General features: G+C 44.8%; 1 protein-coding gene across 1 annotated transcript in view; it reads right to left on the reverse strand.

Annotated features, from left to right (window-relative positions):
- Window positions 1-21439, reverse strand: part of EXT1 (exostosin glycosyltransferase 1) — a 254182-nt gene that overhangs the window by 230836 nt on the left and 1907 nt on the right. The gene's annotated exons all lie outside the window — the stretch shown is intronic.

Genomic DNA, 21439 nt, shown 5'->3' on the forward strand with positions numbered 1-21439 from the left:
TGCATTGTTCTCCACACCTGAGCATTTCTGACCGGCTTGGATTTAGTAAGGGAAGCTTTAGATTACAGCTTTAAACATCTGACACCGGAGTAGGGTCAGATGCTTAACGAAGAGTAAGTTTTTAAAGGAGTGGTGGGTAATTAAGGAAAATGCAAGATTTTAATAGCACACAGTAGCAGGTACTAACTTAACAGTACCTTGCAGATAAACAGTACAGGCGTTTGGCAGATAGTGAAAACCTAGCAGGAAACTGCTAAAGATAAAGGAAAGTAAGCCCTGTGCTTTAGCAAAATCCCAACTGTAAATCCATGCAGAATACAACACCACAAATTTATACCGAGGGGAGCCTGACAAAGCCACAAGTGGACGTTGCGCAAATGCAAAGTGAAATTCTAACAGAATTTGTAAGCCGTGTTGCTCGAAAGAACTAAGCCTGCTCCCATAAATGTGTGCGCCCCAAACTGGATATACTGATTGACACCCATATATTTTTACAGAGTCTAGATGAAGTTTTGCAAGCACCCTTATTATCCATGCAAAAAGTATCTCGTGTGTATCATTTTTATTTATTTATGTTGCAATGTTTATATATGCAGCGCTTGATTACAAGAAAACCTCTAAGCGTTTTACATCCCATCTTGGGCCAGTCACCATCCCTTAGCCTAATCTACGTCACAGGGTTGTTGTGAGGATGAAATGGTCGAAGACTCATTTTCACCACCTTGAAATCCTTGGAAGAAAAAAAGGTGGGATATATAAAAAAATGGGTCTACTCAGTGTTAGAAACTCAAGATATATAAGCTAGGCGCCAAATGTCTACTTCAGGGGTTCCCAAACTAAGGCCTGGGGGTCCTATGCAGCCCAATCGCCTTCTAAATGCGGCCCGCAGATGGTCCAGGAATCAGTGTGTTTTTACATGAGTAGAACGTGTCCTTTTATTTAAAATGCATCTCTGGGTTATTTCTGGGGCACAGAAATTCGTTCATATTTTTTTTCAAAATATAGTCCGGCCCCCCAAAAGGTCTGAGGGACAATGGACCGGCCCATGGCTGAAAAAGTTTGCTGACCCCTGGTCTACTTGAACAAAGGTTACAGTCACCAAAGTAGAAAGTCTAGTTGCCTTTTGGGGGCAAGACGGCTGTAAGGTCTTATTTTTCAAAGGATGGACTGACTGTGATTGATTCTCAGTTAAACATCTGGCTAGTTTATATCACAACCTTGAGCTAGGCTCAGAACTTTGAGAACTTAAAAGAAGAAAAGTAACTTGATCCAGGGACAGTCCACACAGATATTGGCCTATTCCGTCCTCTTTTTCTTAATGGCAACAGCTCTTGCTCAGGCTGCATAGGAAAAACATTCTGGTTCCAGAAATTCATTCTGATTGTGCAGATAAAATATCACCGATAGAATTCTACAGGATGTGGTATTTGTGTGTGAGAACAGTCAATATCCAAGGATCCCCAGGCATGCACCTCCAGATGATGAAGATGTCAGGCTCCATCCTGGCACTCAGGCATCTTCACTTGGTCACAAGTGGTTGATAGCCAGGTACAAAATGCGCCTGGCTAATTTCAAACACTGCGCCTACTATAAGAATTAAATACAGTGGTACCTCGGGTTAAGAACGTAATTCGTTCTGGAGGTCCGTTCTTAACCTGAAACTGTTCTTAACCTGAGGTACCACTTTAGCTAATGGGGCCTCCCGCTGCCGCCGCGTCGCCACCCCACGATTTCTGTTCTCATCCTGAAGCAAAGTTTTTAACCCGAGGTACTACTTCCAGGTTAGTGGAGTCTGTAACCTGAAGCATCTGTAACCTGAGGTACCACTGTAGCTTTTTTTCAGTGTCAACTATTTAAATACCCAGCACATATTTATTTTATCTCCCTCTCTCTCTCACACACACACACAGACACACAATCAATCAATATAATCAAAATATTGGCAAAATGCATCTTCGTTACTGATTTTCTAGTGATTCAGGGTGGCATTTCTTAAAAGATAATGGGGGGAAGCATGAAGAGGTGGATCCTTTCATTGCATGGGAGGAATAAAAAATGCACACACCCCATAACAGAAAATTATGTTTTACTAGTCTTCCTTTGACAAGGATTGTGTTAGAAGAAAACGAATGCTAGATGCCTGTTTGTTTTATTCACTGGAAGAGCAGAGGGGTGAAGGAAGAGAGAGAGAGAGAGAGAGAGAGAGAGAGAGAGAGAGAGAGAGAGAGAGAGAGAAATCTCTGGAAGCTCCCTGTTTCAAGCAGTACCGCTTTTAATTAAACGCTATACGTGACGAGTGCATAAAAATGAGCGCTGTTTGAAAGCAGCAGGTAGCAAGTAAATTTATCCAACTGTAACTGCGGACTATTCCCTCTCCTGCAAGCCTATTACTGCTGTGTCGAGCCAGTGCTCTTGGACAAGTTCGTTTACAGGGTTTATGTTTATTTGGGGGTCATTTTGCAGGGAAAACAAGAATTCTGCCAGTCTCCTCAGAAGTCAAGCTGGGGTTGGAAAGCCAAGATAGAAACAGTCTCATTGAAGCAGCAGCAGCAACAACAACAACATCTCACTGATGCTCAGGTCAAAAGACAAACCTGACCTGGAAGCTCTTATAAAAGGTCAATAAAGAACGCATGATCTGCTTCAGCCTATGTTTGTCCGGCTGGTCTCTACAAGTCCCAGGTTCAGAACCCACCAGGGACTGAAGTTCTGCTATCTAGAACAGTAGTTCCCAATTGTTGGTCCGCGGACCACAGCAGGTCCAAGTAACCCACCCAGGAGGTCAACATCACAAATCCTGGACATCTCATTTTGGGCGGCAGTGCTCTCACAGTGCTTCAAAACGTGCGAGATTGTGGCTGGACACATGTCACACATGAGATCCAACAGCACACATTTCTGGGTCCTGTGATCTCCCACGGGCCTCACACGGGAGTGCAGCCCAGAAGACGCACATCCCAGTTTTTGTGCTGGGACATGGGGAGGGTGTCTGGTGGTGGCCCCATTCGCATAACAAAAATTCCATATTACTACTACTCTCAGCAGCCAGAAGCATCATAGTCAGACCCTGGAGAGACCTGACAGGGGTAAACATGGACCAATGGTACCAAATAGTATGGGAAATGGCCTTACGAGGAAAACTAACCATGAAACGGACAGGGGGACAAATAGAAGAGGACACCTTCAACCCAGTATGGTTCCCCTTTATCACATACATAGCCCAACAAGACAATAATCCATTGATAGCATACGAATCAATATGGCTAACCTGACCCCAAAATCCACCCCCTCACACACAGAAACAAATATCACTGCAGCCAGCCAGCCACAACCTAGGCCACTCCTAACCTCTCCCACCAGCAAGGAAATGCAACAAGCGAATAGGAAGAGAACCCACACAAAGTGACGCAGACACAAAACCCCACACATACAAGAATAGAAGAATAGAAGCATTGCCATCCGACCCCCCCCCCAAAAAAAACCTCTTTTCTTCCCAACCTAATACTGCATGCAACACTGATGTCTCACAACAAATGAAAGTGATCTGTAGAAAACACAACTTGGAAAAAGAGACAGTGCACATATTTTTGGGTAAACTAAGAAATATTTAATAAAAATTATTATTTAAAAAAACCTGCATATTCCTGTATTGAATGGGTTTGGACCAGATGACTCTTGGAATCCCTTCCAGCTCCACAATTCTATGATTCTATGAACTGCCACAGAGATATCAACGTTTTCAAAAGTAGGGGGTCCACGGCTTGGCTTTAGAAAAAACGGGGTTCGCAGTAGTTGGCTAACTCTAGAAAATCAGGTGAGGAGATGCTCACAGACAGGAATGCAATGCAACCAGAATCAAAATTGCACACAGTGATCAGTGCTGCAAGCCACTTTATTAAGGAAGCCTTGACTTTCCTTGAAGATCAAAGAAAAGGAACAACAGAGCCTGCTAATGTCACTAGAGGGGGAAAGAACCAAGGCACATTTTGTTTTAACAATTCGTTGGTCTGGAAGAGGATGCAGACCAAGTTTATTGGCCTGCCCATTGTCTGGCACATCTTATTCTTATGCAAGTAAAATTAACCTCATCTTCCGACTTCTTTTTTTCTTTTTTTAATGGCCCAGGAAGAAAACAAAGACATGTGTAAGGACAATAAAAGACTGCCACAGTCCTCTTTCCTATATCCTCAGCTGGAGGCAGCAACATACATTGCCCACAGCTCAGTTCCATGGCCAGAAGTTCTCATTAGGACCGTCTCTCAAAATTCCCCCACTGACACTTAAAAAGAAAATGTTTTCAGCCCTGATGGTTGCGGACATGTGTCTGAAAATGCGATGGCCACAACTGCTAACTGCCATCCAGTTGTCATACTAACAAAGGCCATGAGGATTTTTGAGTGGTGAACCACCAGGAGGGGTGTGTGGGCTGTCCCACAACGAGAAGGAACAATTATTTGTTGTTTTATGTACACCGGGGGTTGGATCCAAAATGGCCCTTCCACAGACAGGAGACTAAAATTATTACTAGTATAATTATTATTGAATTTACCATATATATCGCCCTATACCCAGAGGTCTCAGACCTCCAGCAGACACTCAAGTTGGAAGAGGATGTGATGAGAAAGACAATCTTCACCTTCTCTCTTCTCCCTGCCCCATCTCCCACATTGTTCCAGAGGCTTGGCTTCCCCAAACACAGGGGTTTCAGGAGGAAAGAAGAATCAGTTTAAAAAAAAAACACCTTTTTTTTTTTAATACCTGCACCCTTTCTCCATTTCAAAGTTCCACTCCCAGGAACTCTATCCCGGTAAACTAAGGGTAGCTTATTTACAGCTGGGGGAGCACTGATGGCATAGAGACCAAGCAAATACAGTGGTTGCCATTGCTAAACAATGGGGAGGAACAAAATAAAATATAAAAATCCCTTCCAGTAGCACCTTATAGAGACCAACTAAGTTTGTTCTTGGTATGAGCTTTCGTGGGCATGCACACTTCTTCAGATACACACCAATGGGGAGGAAGAAACCCTTGCAGATCTACTACCAATTAGCCAGAGATAAGAATGTATGAGCAGCCCTCCTGGATCAGGGCCAACAGCCCATCTAGTGCAGCATCCTGTCCTCAAAGAAGCCTGTAAGGAGGACCTGGGTGTAACAGCACTTGTGATTCCCAGCAGCTGGTACAGAATACTACCTCCCACAGCAGGTAGAACATAGCCTCATCCTCCTTTAATTCTCCTTTAAAATCATTTAAGTTGGTCACCACTACGACCATCTTCTGTCTCTCTTCCAGTATTCAGCTTTGTTACACAGACCTGGGTTCTAGGTATTAAGAGGAGAAAAATTAGCCCCTGCCCCACATTCTCTACACTGTGCACAAGACCTTCCAGAAGCTAATAAAAACTTTCCTCTCCAATGAGCCTTTTGTTTTGTAGATGCTTGCTCTATTGTATTGGTTTTAATTATCTCTGCTTTTTTAAATAACTTTTATTGCTGCTGGTGGCGTGTTTTTGTTGACTTTTGTTTTTCTACTGCTATTCCGGTGCTTCTGTAATTTATACTTTTAAATTGTTCCTATATGGTTTGATTTGCCATTTAGCTACCCTTGAGCTTTTTTTTTTTTAAATGGAGGAAAGACTGGGCACAAACATTTTAAATAAATTAATTAAATAACCCATCCCATGGTACTTCTGTGATATTATTATCATTATTATTACTATGGTCGTCGTCACCTATCAATTTATGTACCACTTACATTCCCAAATGACCTCTAAGTGATTTACATGAATGAAATCAGTTGCAACCTATTGACACATAATTAAAATGCGTAATAAAAGAACTCCCATCAAAACATTAGAAACATCCGTGACTAAAATAATTAAAGACGCCCATTAAAAGACGTAACAGTGAAAAGCGTTTAAAAGATAAATTGAAAACAATAAGATCAGAAAATTCAAGTCGAGGGGAATGCTTGTCTAAGCCGGTGGGATGCCAATACTGATGGGGCTTCTCATATTTCTGCTGGATAAACAAGGCTATATTGCAGGGATGGGGAAGCTCCAGCTCACCAGCTGTTTTAAGACTACAACCTTCATGATTCCTGCCAGCTGGCCATGCTAGCTGGGGCTAATGGGAGTTGGAGTCCGAATTATGGTGCTGGAGGAGACTCTTGAGAGTCCCATGGACTGCAAGAAGATCAAACCTATCCATTCTCAAAGAAATCAGCCCTGAGTGCTCAGTAGAAGGACAGATCCTGAAGTTGAGGCTCCAATACTTTGGCCACCTCATGAGAAGAGAAGACTCCCTAGAAAAGACCCTGATGCTGGGAAAGATGGAGGGCACAAGGAGAAGGGGACGACAGAGGATGAGATGGTTGGACAGTGTTCTCAAAGCTACTAACATGAGTTTGGCCAAACTGCGAGAGGCAGTGAAGGATAGGCGTGCCTGGCGTGCTCTGGTCCATGGGGTCACGAAGAGTCGGACACGACTGAATGACTGAACAACAACAACAGGCTCCTCACCCTGATATATTTGAACCCACTTGGACTCTTACAGCAAAGCAGTAAAAGTAGTTTAAAATGCGAACTGCTGTGCACAAACTCGATGCAGACGCCCTCTTTTCTCCCACCATCTCGCCACTGAGATGCTGGAACAGCAACGAAAGAAAAAAAGAAAGGAAGGAAGCGGAAAGAAAAAGGATAGGCAACTGGAAGCTGTAAAATGTCAACCTGATGGAGAGATTTGGAGAGCGAAATTCGAAAGGCACAAGATCAGAGTTACCGGTACAAGGGAGAAGCAGCCCAAATGGTACCCTATTAAAAATTGGGGAGAGGGGGAATGCCTGGGAAGAAGGTACCCACTTGTGACAAAGCATCTCTAGAGTGGTCCAAAATGGTGCACCCTTGGAAATCCAGGGCTACCCAGTTTCACCATGAATATATGGCACAACTTAAGAAAGGAAAGGGCTGCAGGTATGCAGTTATTCTTTTTAAAAGTTCTGCACCCAGAAAAGCTGGATCCTGCCATTTTGGTAGGCTGTGAGCATTAGTCCAAAGTGTGCAGAATTCTTCTTTCTTTGCATACATTTGCTCTGCATTTAATTATTTTACTACAATGTATAATAATATACTCTGGTCCTGCAATCAGGAGTGGAAGGGTAACTGGAGCCCTGTTCCCAACCAACTACTGGAAATCCTACTTCTCTTTGACTTCTAAGAATTCAACCAGCACACTTTCAAGCATAATCTTCACAGCCATAAAAGACTGGAAACTTTTATTAAAAATTAAACCAGAGATTCTCAAGAAGCTGAATTCTCTGGTACTTTATTCTGCTTGCTCTCTCTACACTTATTTATATTCCAAGGTAGAGACCGATTCCGCCCCCCCCCCCTATAGTTCTTTCAAAGGGGTGAGGGAGGACTCCATCCTTCCCCTTGGACACAGCTGCTGCGAGAAGAAGACATAGCTGAGGGAAGCACAATGCCACTTTGAGTGCAAAGCCAACGTTAGCTCGAAAATTGGAAATGGGGCGGTGGCAGGAGGGGGATGCCAGCATGCCAAAGAAGAGGAAGGGAAAACAAGCCAGTCCTGGGGGGATTCCCAATCATGGTTAGGCAAATAGGCAACATTACATCTGCACCGGCAGTCTGTGACAATGGATCGCTGGCACCCAAACTTGACTTGGCATTCCTGCTTGGGAATGAACAGGCATGAGCCCCATCACAAGAGGAAGCAACTTGGTGCACAGAGTCAAGGCTCATGGTCCCTCTGGTTAAGAAATAAAAAGGAGAGGGGAAATCGTAAAGGCCAGCACATGAAGCACATCCTGCTCCAACAGCAACCAAGAGAAAGAGGGCACCCCTATTCCTTTAGCACATGATTAGCAGCCCAATGGTATATGAACTGGGCACCATTATCCTCATGCAAGAACATTTGTCTTAGGTCAAAATGCCACCATTATTTTATTTTTTTCTGATTGCGGTGTCTCCAACACAGAACACCACTTTTCAACGGAGGTTGTTTGCATGCACATGACTGAGAGTCAAATTATTCTATATCGATATATCTGCAAAGAAAACAGCCCTTGATTTACTGCCAGGTAAGCAAGTGTAGCATCACAGCCCAAGTGACCCAAGGGGGTTTCAGTCCTCTCTCTTGGAAGCATACCTCAGGACAATCTGATTCCCCTAATCACTCTGTTAATCTTCCTCCATTCTCTTACGAGAGTTGTTTTAGTATTCATACCATGGGCCCACCAAGAGTTTTACTTAATTTGCTACCACAAAGGCTAAGAGAATCTGACAATTAATAAGAGTTAGAAACAGGTTTTCTTACACTCATAATGAGTCTCGTGTCTTTCATTATGATCCACATGCTTATATTAATTTTCAGCGATTATTTGCCATATCAGATGGTATCAGGCTCTTTATTGTTCTTCTTCTGAATACAGGATTTTGATGGCCACTATCTCCCTGCCCAACTCAGGCCATCCCCAAAGTAGTAAACTGAAAATGAAAATGCACAATTCCCCTTTATTTGGGGAATCCAAATAAATGGCACCACCCAAAACAAATCCTATAATTATATTTTTCCGCACTTGGATTAGGCAAATTGATATTATTATTATTATTATTATTATTATTATTATTATTATAGAAAAGACCTCATCCACCAGCACCCCGTATAACACTGTATGGCAAATCAAAGACACAAAGAAATAGCATCGCATATGGGCTGCCTCTGGGGAAAGCATTTTTTTTTGCCTTCTGAAGTGCAAAATCCCTGCTGCAAAACCCAGAGTTGTTCTCCCCTTCATCTGCAAATAATGAGTTTGATTTGCAGAGGCAGGCTCCGATTGGACACCTGCAGAAGATTTGTTGTTGTTGTTCAGTTGTTCAGTCGTGTCCGACTCTTCGTGACCCCATGGACCAGAGCACGCCAGGCACGCCTATCTTTCACTGCCTCTCGCAGTTTGGCCAAACTCATGCTAGTCGCTTCGAGAACACTGTCCAACCATCTCATCCTCTGTCGTTCCCTTCTCCTTGTGCCCTCCATCTTTTGCAGGGAGTCTTCTCTTCTCATGAGGTGGCCAAAGTATTGGTGTCTCAGCTTCAGGATCTGTCCTTCCAGTGAGCACTCAGGGCTGATTTCCTTCAGAATGGATAGGTTTGGTCTTCTTGCAGTCCATGGGACTCTCAAGAGTCTTCTCCAGCTTGTTGTTGTTCAGTCTTTCAGTCGTGTCCGACTCTTCGTGACCCCATGGACCAGAGCACACCAGGCACGCCTATCCTTCACTGCCTCTCGCAGTTTGGCCAAACTCATGTTAGTAGCTGTGAGAACACTGTCCAACCATCTCATCCTCTGTCGTCCCCTTCTCCTTGTGCCCTCCATCTTTCCCAACATCAGGGTCTTTTCCAGGTAGTCTTCCCTTCTCATGAGGTAGCCAAAGTACTGGAGCCTCAACTTCAGGATCTGCCCTTCCAGTGAGCACTCAGGGCTGATTTCTTTAAGAATGGATAGGTTTTATCTTCTGGCAGTCCATGGGACTCTCAAGAGTCTCCTCCAGCACCATAATTCAAAAGCATCAATTCTTCGGCGATCAGCCTTCTTTATGGCTCTCACTTCCATACATTACTACTGGGAAAACCATAGCTTTAACTATACGGACCTTTGTCGGCAAGGTGATGTCTCTGCTTTTTAAGATGCTGTCTAGGTTTGTCATTGCTTTCTTCCCAACAAGCAGGTGTCTTTTAATTTCGTTACTGCTGTCACCATCTGCGGTGATCATGGAACCCAAGAAAGTAAAATCTCTCACTGCACCCCTTCTATTTGCCCCCACATGGACAGAACATGTTCCCAGCTCCATTTCTGCAGCCGGAAAGTATTATGTTTACTTTGAAGTCTCCCCTAATTTCCAGTAAGATTTACTGCTTAACAAGCATATTTACGCAGGCACCAACAAATCCACTTGCTAAGGGAGCGTTCCCCTGGTTTGGATAAGATTAGAAGAAATGCAAGATATCCCTGTAATTTTCTTATCTCCGCAAGTTCTGCAGGACAGGCAAAGCCTCCTCTCACTCACACCAAAGTTTAGAGAAAGCAAATCCCTCTCCCGTTTCTAACCTTTTGCAGCACCCCAGCGCAATTGAAATGAAATCATTCGTCTCCCCTAAAGCTGCAAGACACGGGGACCAGTTGACGGGAAGAGAAAAACTACAGGCTGGTTAGTAAGCCAAGACAATATTTGGAGACCTCTGTTGCTTAGGATTGCAGCCCAAGAATGAGAGCTGCAATCTGATGCACGCTTACCTGTGCAAACCCCACAGAACTCAATGCAACTTATTTACAGGTAAACATGCACAGGCTTGCACTGAACATCTCGCTCTGCGGGCAGCATGCAGCGGACCATGGGGCTCAGCCACCTACCAAAATAAAAAGTCTCCTGATCTAAAATGTGTGCAATATTTCTGAATGACTTTAGATTGTATCTCCAACAAAAGGAAACAAAAAAAGGACGTGGGCCATTGATTTGTGTCCACATTCCAATGACCAACTGCAATTTAATGGGAGGAGCTCGGAGAGGAAACTGAAGACTCATTCTACCCAGAGCAAGTTATGCAGCAGGCAAGAGGGAAGGTTATCAGCGGCAGACATCAATGCTCAACACATACACATTCCAGCAACTCAAATGGGTTTTTAATTGGGTGCAAGCATACAATGGGAACCTGCATATGATCACGGTTTATAGTGAACTCTGTGTCAAAAAGGCACAAATCCAAGCATATAATTATAACCCGTTACAATTATGTAGGGGAAATGAAAAAAAAGAAAACGATACAATCCAATCTGGAAGCCTGCTCAATTGACATTCTTAACACACTCAATACTTTTGTTTCATAGCCAGCTAATCAACCAAATCAGGGCTAATTCTGTTCCATTCAATTGCACAGAAAGTATGAGACAAACAAGTAAACAAACAGGAAATTTGCTTACGGAAGAGTTTTTAAGCCGTTATGTGTTACTGATACTGTTCAAAAGGACAGAGGGGCAGGGTGGGGGGAAATAAGGGAGAGAAAAGGAAACTTGTTTGAACAAGCGAATTCAGCCCTGCATAGATTATTATTAGCTGCCTTACAAGAATGATTTTATCAGTCAAGCACTGGCAATTCCTCTTATCAGCTTAGAGGGGAAAGTGGTCTTTGCAACAGACTCGGCCAGACCAACGGGGTTCAAAGAACAAGAAACAAGATTTGGGAAGAACTGCTGCAAAATCTCTTTTTTACTGAGATTTTGAGCAGAGGCTGGATGGCCCACTTATGGGGGATGCTGTGAGGTCCTTTCAAACTCTTATAATTTCCATGACACCTGAGGTAGGACTTTTAAAAAAGGTACATGCTGATACGTCACCTGAGGCTTTTACGGCACTGCAGAAGCTGACAAGATCGATCACACACACACAGGAATTTTAGTTATCAACAATGGCAGATGTGTGCAAAGCATCATCTTCCTATCAAGAAAGAACATTTATTTGCTTGTTTATTTATTAGATTTATATCCAAAGACCCCAGAGCGGTGTACAACATTAAGAACGTATCTTTAAGGAATATTTTTTTAAAAAAGTAACAAAAAGCATAAATAATGGACAATTTAATGATGAAATAATCATACTAACAGTCTGTCTCCCCCCAAACCAGGTGCATCTGGTAGAATTCTATCTGTGATATTTTATCTGCACAATCAGAACGATTTTCAGGAACCGAAAAGCCATGTTGAAAAAGACAACCTTTGAGCCGACTGGCCCCCAAATGACAAGTAGACATTCCTTTTTGGCAACTGTACACTGTGGGCACACACACACATACACATTTAACAGGCCATAGATTAATTAATGGCCAAAGGCCTGGGTAAAGAGGATTTATTTATTTTTGCCCGGCGCCTAAAGTTATGCAATGATGGCGCCAGGCAAGCCCCTCTGGAGAGAGCATTCCACAGGACGAGGAGCCACCAAAGAAAACGCAACAATTTTAAAAAGTATTACACACTTTTTAAAGTATTACACGCAGTTTTTGGCCAAACTGCGGGAGGCAGTGAAGGATAGGCGTGCCTGGCGTGCTCTGGTCCATGGGGTCACGAAGAGTCGGACACGACTGTACGACTGAACAACAACAACAAAATTACACACTAGTCGTCCCAGAGGAAAGGTGCTTCCCAAGGATGAGGACCGTGAGCCAGAGCCTAATCTCTAAAGGTCTTCCCAATTTCACGGCAAGCTATAGAACATGTGGCATTTAGGGTGCGGCATTTAGAAGAATTCTTGTGACAGCAGGTCTGCTGCTGCTGCACTCCCGTTACGACCCCCACAGCTTCAACAAGCAAAGAGGGATTGCTACAACGGAAAAATAAGAACAACTTTGTTCTCTAAAAAGATTGCCTGAACGTCAGAGTTATAATCCAAACGCAAGGTGCAATGAGGGGAGGTGAACAGGGGTTAAGATGTGATATAATTAAATTAAATAACCAAAACGCCTGCTCCGTATTTTATCCCTGGTTTATTTTACAACCATTTTAAAATGCATTTTTGAATGAGGAAGGAAAGAAAGTTGCATCGTCACCTGTTCAAAAGAAATGGGGGGGGGGGTTGGCAAGCTTGCTACAAGCATATTTATCCTCAATGTGATTTCTTCCCCCCCCCCCCCCGGTCCCGGAATCGTATTATCCACAGCCAGGTAGGGCCTTTTATTGGATCAACGCCTCTTTGCAAAACAGGAATTTCTTCCCGTGTATTTCTCTGCCTCTCTCTCTCTCTCTGCGCACGAAACATGTCAAATCTTGCTCGGCCAGCCACGTCCTCTGCCTTTGAATTCCTCCATCAAGAGAAGCCTGCTTTCATGACTCCACACTGGAATTCCTACCCACTCTGCTTTGAACCGTAAGGTCTACTGGACATTATGGGAAATGGCAAGGCTTATTAAAGAACAATTTGCTGGCGGACTGAAAAGAGAGAACAGAACCCAGGAATAGCAGCAACAAAGGGGCACATTGATATCTTCCAGCAGGACTGTATAAAACTATATTTACATAGACACAGGCTCTTCCGATGTTCCTCTGCAAATTTCCAAGAGGCAACAAAGTTCCTCATCAGACAAAGATCCATGAAACCCTATACCTAGCACACTCCTCAGTTGGTGCAAAGAAATATTTAATCTACAATTTTAGTAGAAATCTACTCATAGCTACTGGAAGGAATTTTTTTATTATTATTTTGTTTCGACTATGGCAGACCAACACGGCTACCTACCTGTAACCATAGCAGGTTATCCGGTTTCCCCAGCTATCACAATATTATTTGCTCCGACCGGCAGTAGGATTCCTCAAGTCTTTCCCACCACATGAACCTTTTGGCTGGAGGCCAGAGACTGAACCCAAGACCCTCTCTGCAGACAAGAGACACAATACTACGGAGGTGATGTGTTAAACGTCGACTACATTCCCGCTAGGTTGGTTCTAATTGGCACCCCTGTACGCATAGAAAGATGCAATTCTAGCAGAGAAGTCCACTGGCAGAAGACGAGGGGATGTGATTTCGGCCAACTGCCCCTTTCCCCTGAAATCCACTCACCTCCTATCCCTGCTATAGACCCTCAAGTCTCTGGAGCTGATTTGGCGGGGCATTAGGAACTGCAGGTGGCCAAAAAAAGGGGGGGAATTGGAAGAATTGCTTCAACTCCACTAAATCACAATGCCCTTCTATGATTGCAAAGCACCATCTGGTTCCCCCCTACCCCCAGTTAGCCTGGAAGGATAACTTTATTTTTTGAGAGAGAGAGAGAGAATGGTTTTTCTTTTCCCTAAGATGTTATGCATTCATAGACAGGCAACACATAACTTAAGGTTACGCTCATTAATCCTTCTGATGTGAAGTAATCTACAGCTGATGCAACTGATAGCTCCTGTATTGACACACACAGAAACGGTTACGGGCTATGGACAAAACATACACACACGCAGACAATAAATAGTCTGTTTAGCAATACAGAAAATGCTGCTTTAACTACATAGATAAACATGCAGCTATTAATCACTTATTATTACAGAGACGGCTGCCTGCTTGCCTACCTGCACCGACAACTCCTTGGGTATTCCTGGTAAAGCTGCTAAGCAGATAATGAACAGAGAAAACCCTCAGGAAGTCAGATTTCAGCTCGCCGTCAAACACCCATCCATTAAGTTAAGTAAATGCTTGATGCTATTTATCTTAAAACAGCGCATTGGCTCAAAATAGACTTGCAGGCCCAATTCATACGTGGCAAGGGAGATGCCAGTTCTCTGCAGCTGAATCCCAGGGTACCTGGTCGCAAGTGATGCTCCACCCTCATCGTGCAAGTGAATGACCCTGGTGCAGGGGTCTGCAACCTTTAAGACCAAAAGAGCCACTTGGACCCGTTTCCGAAGGGAAAAAAAAAACTGGGAGCCGCAAAACCATTGCGACATTTAAAACAAATATAACACTGCATTTTATTTTTAAAAATCCGATTTAAATTTTAAAAAAATCTGATTTAAATAAGAAAAATCCATTATTTTTTTAAAAAAATCATTCATTTTTATCCACCCTGGGGACCACTACCAGGTCACAGCCTGATCCAAGGTGGGTTGCAACAGCATACAAATATTTGATTATTTGTTGTTGTTGTTTTATAAAAAAAATGAGTCCTCAACTGCACACTTGTGTTAAATGTTTGTCCCATGTCTAATTGAAGACTGCTGGCTTTTACAATAATCTTAGTGTCTTTTACCCTTAATATTCCAGACCAGAGGCTATGTTCACCTCTTCCAACCTCCTCTCTTGCTAAATAAAGCACAGAATTGCACCAGAGAGGCCTGTGATGTTTGTGCTGACTTGCATACAGGTGGCTGTAGTAGTTCGTAGTGTTCAAACCTTTTTAGGGGAGTTCCCTGCCCCCTTAATGACAATGGCGATAGATTTTGCACATGAACACAGATCCAAGTTAGGACTCCTCTCTTCCACACCAACAGGTGCTTTGTCAAGGCTCCCCTAACACACACTCAGGACAGAGGAAAAACTGCAAAACGTCCCGGCCTTGCTTCGGGGCGGAGAGAGACGCGCGCCCGCGAGACTGCGGTCTGAGGCTGCGAGCGGAACCAGGAGCGAAGGAGGCAGCGGCAGGGAAACAGGCGCCGCTTCCTCGACCATTTTTAAAAAGAGGGCTTCCCCCCTCGCCCGCCGCCCCTGGCCCAGCCCGCAGCTGCCTACCTCGTCACCTCGACGCAGCAGCCAGCAGCCTTCCGAGAGGAACCGCGGCCAGCCCTCCCCCACGGTCCCACGACCCAGCCGAGGAGTCCTGGCCTCCAGTGCCCGTGCGGGGACGCGTCTGAAGGCCCCCTTCCTGCCCCCATCCCGTCCCGCCTCCCAGCTGCCTCTGGATGCCGCGGGGTCCCACATACCCGCCGACCCCGGAGCTCCCCTGTCCGCCCCAAGGCCGCCTCCCACGCTAGGAAGACTCCCGGAGCTGGGCAGGGTTGGTCCCGCCAGGCAGGCTCGGGGGGCGGCCTCTCCCATGGGTGCCTGCTTCGGAGGCAGAGGCGGGGTCTTCAAAGTTCCCCCTCCCGCTCGCCCAGCTCCATCTCTTCCCGAAGGAGCGTGTGCGCCTCAGGCGCGCTCCCCGCCAGAGCCCTCGGCTGAGCTGCGCCACCTCTACTGCGTCCCCACCGCCTCCGAGCCCCGTTGCCCCGCTGTTCAAGGCCAGGTGATCCTGGATACGCCCCTGAGCAGCGCCCTCAGCCTCCAGAGGGCGGGCCACCGGCCAGCTGGAGGGCGGTCGCTGCCAGCTGGAGAAGTGGGCGGGCGTATCCGCCCCGGAGCCCCGGAGCCACGGCAGCTGTGTAAAAGAGCCGCATGTGGCTCCGGAGCCGCAGGTTGCTGACCCCCGCCCTGGTGCAAGGAATTCCCACGTGAAAACAATTCGGCCTAAACATTAGCAACACTCCTCCGCCATCAGTCTGGTCTCAGGAACACTGGGTCCTTTTTACCTGCTCTGCCTCACCTGCAGCAAACTCCTGGGTAATTATTATAATCAGTGATTGCTCTAGGGATGCCAACAGAATGTTTGCAAAAGGGGGGAGATTTTTGCATTTACACATTAACCCCACATGGCCTCAACCTAAAGGACAGTACCAACATCACTTTCCTTCCACAATTAAAGACCTTTTGAGCCCTCCATCTGCAAGCTCTATACATGCCACCTTGGAAACAGCACAATTTTCTCCTGAGGAAGGCAAAGCCAAAATCTTTTGCTATAAGAATTTAAAATTTCTGTTTTGCTACTCACTGTTATGAATATATGGTTTTAGTGATTAACCGCATCGAACTAGGGTCCAGAACAAAGCGTTGTTCGATGCTTTCATTATTACGTCTTATAACATAATGTATCTAATAAACATTATATTATAATATTTAGTCGGCCAAAGCAGCTGCACCCATTGATTTCAGCTGCCATGCCGAAAAACCGACGACCCTCGATTGCTTTTTGATTTGCCGATTAAGAACCTGACCCCTCAATTACTCCTGTTTTCTGACATTTTGCCATTCGAAAGAGGATCCTCATCGCCAAACCATTTCCTCACCAGCAATCACTTCCACTCAGTGGGGGAATCCAAGAATAAACAAGGCAACTATGGGATGCGGCGCTCATCAGGCCAAGGGAGCCAGCATTTGTCCACAGACAGCTTTCCGGGTCATGTGGCTAGCATGACTAAACCGCATCTGGCGCAACAGGACACCCGTGACGGAAACCAGAGCACCGTTTACCTTCCCGCTGAAGCAGTACCTATTTATCTCCTTGCACTGGTGTGCTTTCGAACTGCTAGCTTGGCAGGAGCTGGGACAGAGCAACGGGAGCTCACCACCGTCGCGAGATGAGTGTCACACCCCAGAGTCGCCTCTGACTGGACTTAACCGTCCAGGGGTCCTTTTACCTTTTCTATATTAACAAGAATAAGCATTTTTTAGTTTTGCAGAATCAGTTCCACAGGCGCCATGAAAAGTTGTGCGTTCACACAATCGTGAAATACCTAGTGTACAGGGGAAAGAAGACATGCATCACTAATATGCACACATACAGAGTAATACACACTCTTCCTCTTTTAAACAGAGTGGACAGTCCACCTTGCAGCTTCATGGATCGTTGGCATAGGAAATTGGGCTAAGTGGACATGCGCCAAGGACTCTGCATCTTCCGGACACAATTCCTTCCCCTGCCAGTTCAAAAAGCAGCAGACCATTTGCTTCTCTTCAGCCTTAAAAAAAAAAGCAGCAAGACGCAACACCTAGGCCCATATTACAAAGCACACTACACAAGCATTTATATGATTCAGAATTAATGGCACTAAAAAATGTATATTAGATACATACACACACAGAGTGCTATTCGCTCCTTAAATCCCATTTGCGAGGATTCTAATCAAGATAATGCAATTCATTTTAGTCGGCATCAGCTTTATCTGCTGAGATGCATAACTTTGATGAAAATTAATTAGTTCGGTGCTGCAGATGGATTTCTTAATAGAACTTGGGAAGACTGAGCCAAAACATGTCAAACACTCACTAGCATATTGCAAAAAATGTTGGGGACTTATTAGGACAGATTTGCGGGTGGGGAAAAAGAGACAGGAAAAAAGTGGGGCGCTGGACAGAATTTAACGGCCATCAACTTTTACACTTAGGTTCTCCCCCAATTTGCTAGTCAAACGGATTTTGCAAAAGATTATAATTTATAGCCTGATCCTTTCCAGGTTTATTAAAAACAAACAAAAAACAATTACCTGCACAGAGTCCAATTTCAGTGGGGTTTAACCCCAAGGAGACAAAATCAAGATTGCAGACTCAGGGTACAAGCCAACACCCATTTACCTGGGAAGAAGACCTATGGAACGTGATGGGGATTTCCTTCTGAGTAAACCAGGTGCAGAGGATTGCGCATTGAAGTCACAATCCTGCGCACACTTACCTGAGAGTTAAGGAACATTTAATCCAACAGTGCTTGTGTCAGAGTAGACATGCCCAGGATTGCAATCTCACTCTGCAAACACAACACAATAACCCTTTTTTAAGAAGGGAAAAGGAGAAGTGAATCTAATTGTGAAGTTTACACTTGCTTTCCCTTATTCAGCCACTCAGTGTCTGCCTTGCCAGGATCAATATTGCCAGGCCAACAGGTCACCTGCGGAGTACCTGCAGTCCTGTCCATCACAGAAAAACGAGGAAAGATAAATTCCTCTGCAAATTCAATATCAAACACGAGGTGAAACTAGGAGGCACAGGAACAGTGGCCTCACCCAACTGCGTTGAGGCAAAGTAGCCCATTCCTCAGTTAGAGAACGGTGCACCTTCAACTTATAAAGCACAAGCCAAAAGGAACTAAGAACTGCTGGACCGGATGCCCAAATCATTTAGCAGTGCACTCCGTTCACAACAGCAAGATTTGTGTGGAATCTTAGGGCAGATGTAATGGCTCTCCTGCTGAATAGCTCAGTTGGTAGAGCAGGAGACTCGCAATCTCAGGGCTCTGGGTTCGAGACCCACATTGGGCAAAATATTCCTGCATAGCAGTGATGACCCTCAAAAATTCCAGCTCCACAATTCTACGATCTCTGGCCATTGGTATACATTGCCTCTGCCCACAGAGGTTCCACACAGCTATTTGCAAGCCCTAAGAAACCAGCCATGAAGAGGCTCATGCACCAGGAATTTATGCTGCCTGTTCTTTCAAAAAAAAACTCAACATTTAGATCAAGGGATAGGAGGACAGATGTTTCTGGACTCCGAATCCTAGCACCCCCAGGCAACATGGCCAATGGCCTTGGGAGTTGTGGTCCAAGAACATCTGTAGGGTCTTATTCTCCAGCCAAAATCGAAGGCAAGGCTAGGATTTTTTTTTTGAGGCGATTTCAGGAAACTCTTTGGAACTGTCACATTCTCTCTCAGAAGCAAGCCGCCTTTTTCTCCCCCTCAAGGTAAAGAGAGTTAACAGAGGACAATCTCCTACAACTATCACATGTATGAGAATAGATATAATGTGCTTATAAAGAGATACCGCCAGGATTCTGTAAGTCATGCTTCCCCCAGGATGTGGCCTTGTCAGATTTCATAAACTGCATGTGCAGAGCCAAGCATGGACGGGACTTGAATAAGGGGGAGTGGGGAGGGTGGGGGGGGGGAGCGAGAGACAGGGAAGAAAATAGGGTTCTGCACAGTAATGGCAAACTTCTATAAATCCACACTGAATCTATGCCTTGGAGTGATTTTCTAGGGGTGCCAACAGATGCTCACACAGGTGAGCATCTTTCCAAAGTAAATGTTATTCATGGCATTTTGCAAAAGTAATCACAGCCACCTTTTCTAAAATACCGCGAGTCAACATCCCTAGGCTGCCTTTAAAAAAAAAATCCACCCTGCTCTACCTCAGACAAAGCCGGGCATTTTTTGGTGCCCAAAAAGAGGAAATGCAACCTTTGCATCTTCTCCCAGGGGGGAAATGACAGCACGGAAGTCCTGCACTGACATTCCCGGTTGCTGGGACTTTCGGCATCCTTTAGTCAAGGCCAATGAGCATGGGACCCAGACCTCCAAGAGAGCCAACCCTTTTAAGCAGAGCGTGCTTTTAATACATAAATGAACCGAAGGGAGCTTGGCAACATACCCAAACTGGTAGACTTAAAGGAATGGAAACGTTAGACTAAGCTCCTCAGATGGCAACTTCAGAGTGGTAGATCATATTCCAAACAAAGAAATTCCTGAAAGCCTACAGGCATTTAAACCTCATTCTCTCAGTCGCTCACCTCCTTCAAGAGACCCATTTACTCTGCACACTCACCCAAATATGCAAGGAGGAAGATCTTATGTGCAAGCTGCAAAGGTTCGCAAATATGTGGGCACCACCAGGATGATATTCCCATGACCTCTAAATGCACATTATACACACAGCCAACAGAATTGGCCCTCGTGGAGGAATCAGGTGCACTGCCAGTACAGATATTTCTTATTTGGCTGCTCTTGCAGGAGCCAGTAATGTTCATTCTTCTAGTCCTAATCAAGCTTTCAAACTTTTCCATTTATGACTTACAAACTGACAATGGTTGCAGTCTTCCAACTTGTATCTCTGACCTTACGAGTCTCCCTAACCATCCCTGACACAACCTGATTTTGGACCAACATCTAAATAAAAGGAGTAAGCCTCCAAATTTGTTTCTCGCATGGAAATCAAGCTGCTTTTACTTAGGGACCTCAGCTCTGCAAGCACAGACGTGGTCGGCATTTAAAGTTAACTAATGAGTTTCGAACAGGCTCATTATCACTACAACCCTACAGTGGCCATTTCTGCAAAGCTGTTGTCTCAACAGCATCTACACGCAAAAAAAAGTTACATTCACAACTTGCAAGTTATACTGGAGAAGAGAGACACTAGGAATAGGAAGGAGCATGGATGCAGAAGTAGCTCAGTTTATACCTGCTATTGTTGACACACCTGGGTAAGTGTATGAACTGCAATGAGCCTCGCTTTAGGTCTGGAGCAAGGGTTCTGTACAACTCAAAAGCTTGTAAATCTACTCTACCGCTTGATGAACCAACAGAAGGTACCACCCATATTACTCTGCAATTTATATTTCTTATCTAGATTGGTATTCATCCTATGGAGTTAAATGTATCGAAAGTGGGAGAGGTTGTTATGGAAAAGACATGGAACAGAAAAACCACAGGAAACAAACCACAGGAAACATTTACACCGCTTGAAACAGCTGTCAACATGGAAATATGCAAAAGGTTTTGGAGCTGGACACACCACAACATTCCCTGGTTTCACAGCTGTTTTGTGCAAGAAAAAATCAAGGTGAAGGCTGTGCATCAATCCAGTACATAAATTAACCGAATCAGTTCTGCAGCTGCATAACGAACTCACAGTCATCTAAATAAATGTTCACGCCCACGCGTTTTAGCAAGTCATCAGATTTCTTTGAACTTTGTTCTAGGCATTATCCATCAAGGTTAAAAAGAAAATCCACACCACGCAGAAGCCCTTTGTGCGAGCAGAACTATAAGGGAGCTAAGCTACAAAGAACTTTGTTCAATTTCTACCCAGGATGGGTCACAGGGACTAGGACACCACAGGTCACTCTACCTTCAGCTGCAGCTGAACCAAGGAAGCTTACCAGACAAAGCTGTGACCTGGCACACTTTAACCTCAGGAGGAAGCCCCAAAGAAATCAGGAAGGTGCCCCTTGAACACTCTTATGCACGCTTACTCTACAATAAAATCAACATTTTTCAGCGGGGCTTCCTCCCAGGAAAGTGCACACAGGATAGCAATCTTGTTCCCAAGTATGCATAGGCTTTCATCCTGATTTCCAATGGGGGTGCAATTCTCAAA

The sequence above is a fragment of the Lacerta agilis genome, chromosome 7 (genome assembly GCF_009819535.1).
Source record: "Lacerta agilis isolate rLacAgi1 chromosome 7, rLacAgi1.pri, whole genome shotgun sequence".
NCBI classification, from domain to species: Eukaryota; Metazoa; Chordata; class Lepidosauria; order Squamata; family Lacertidae; genus Lacerta; species Lacerta agilis.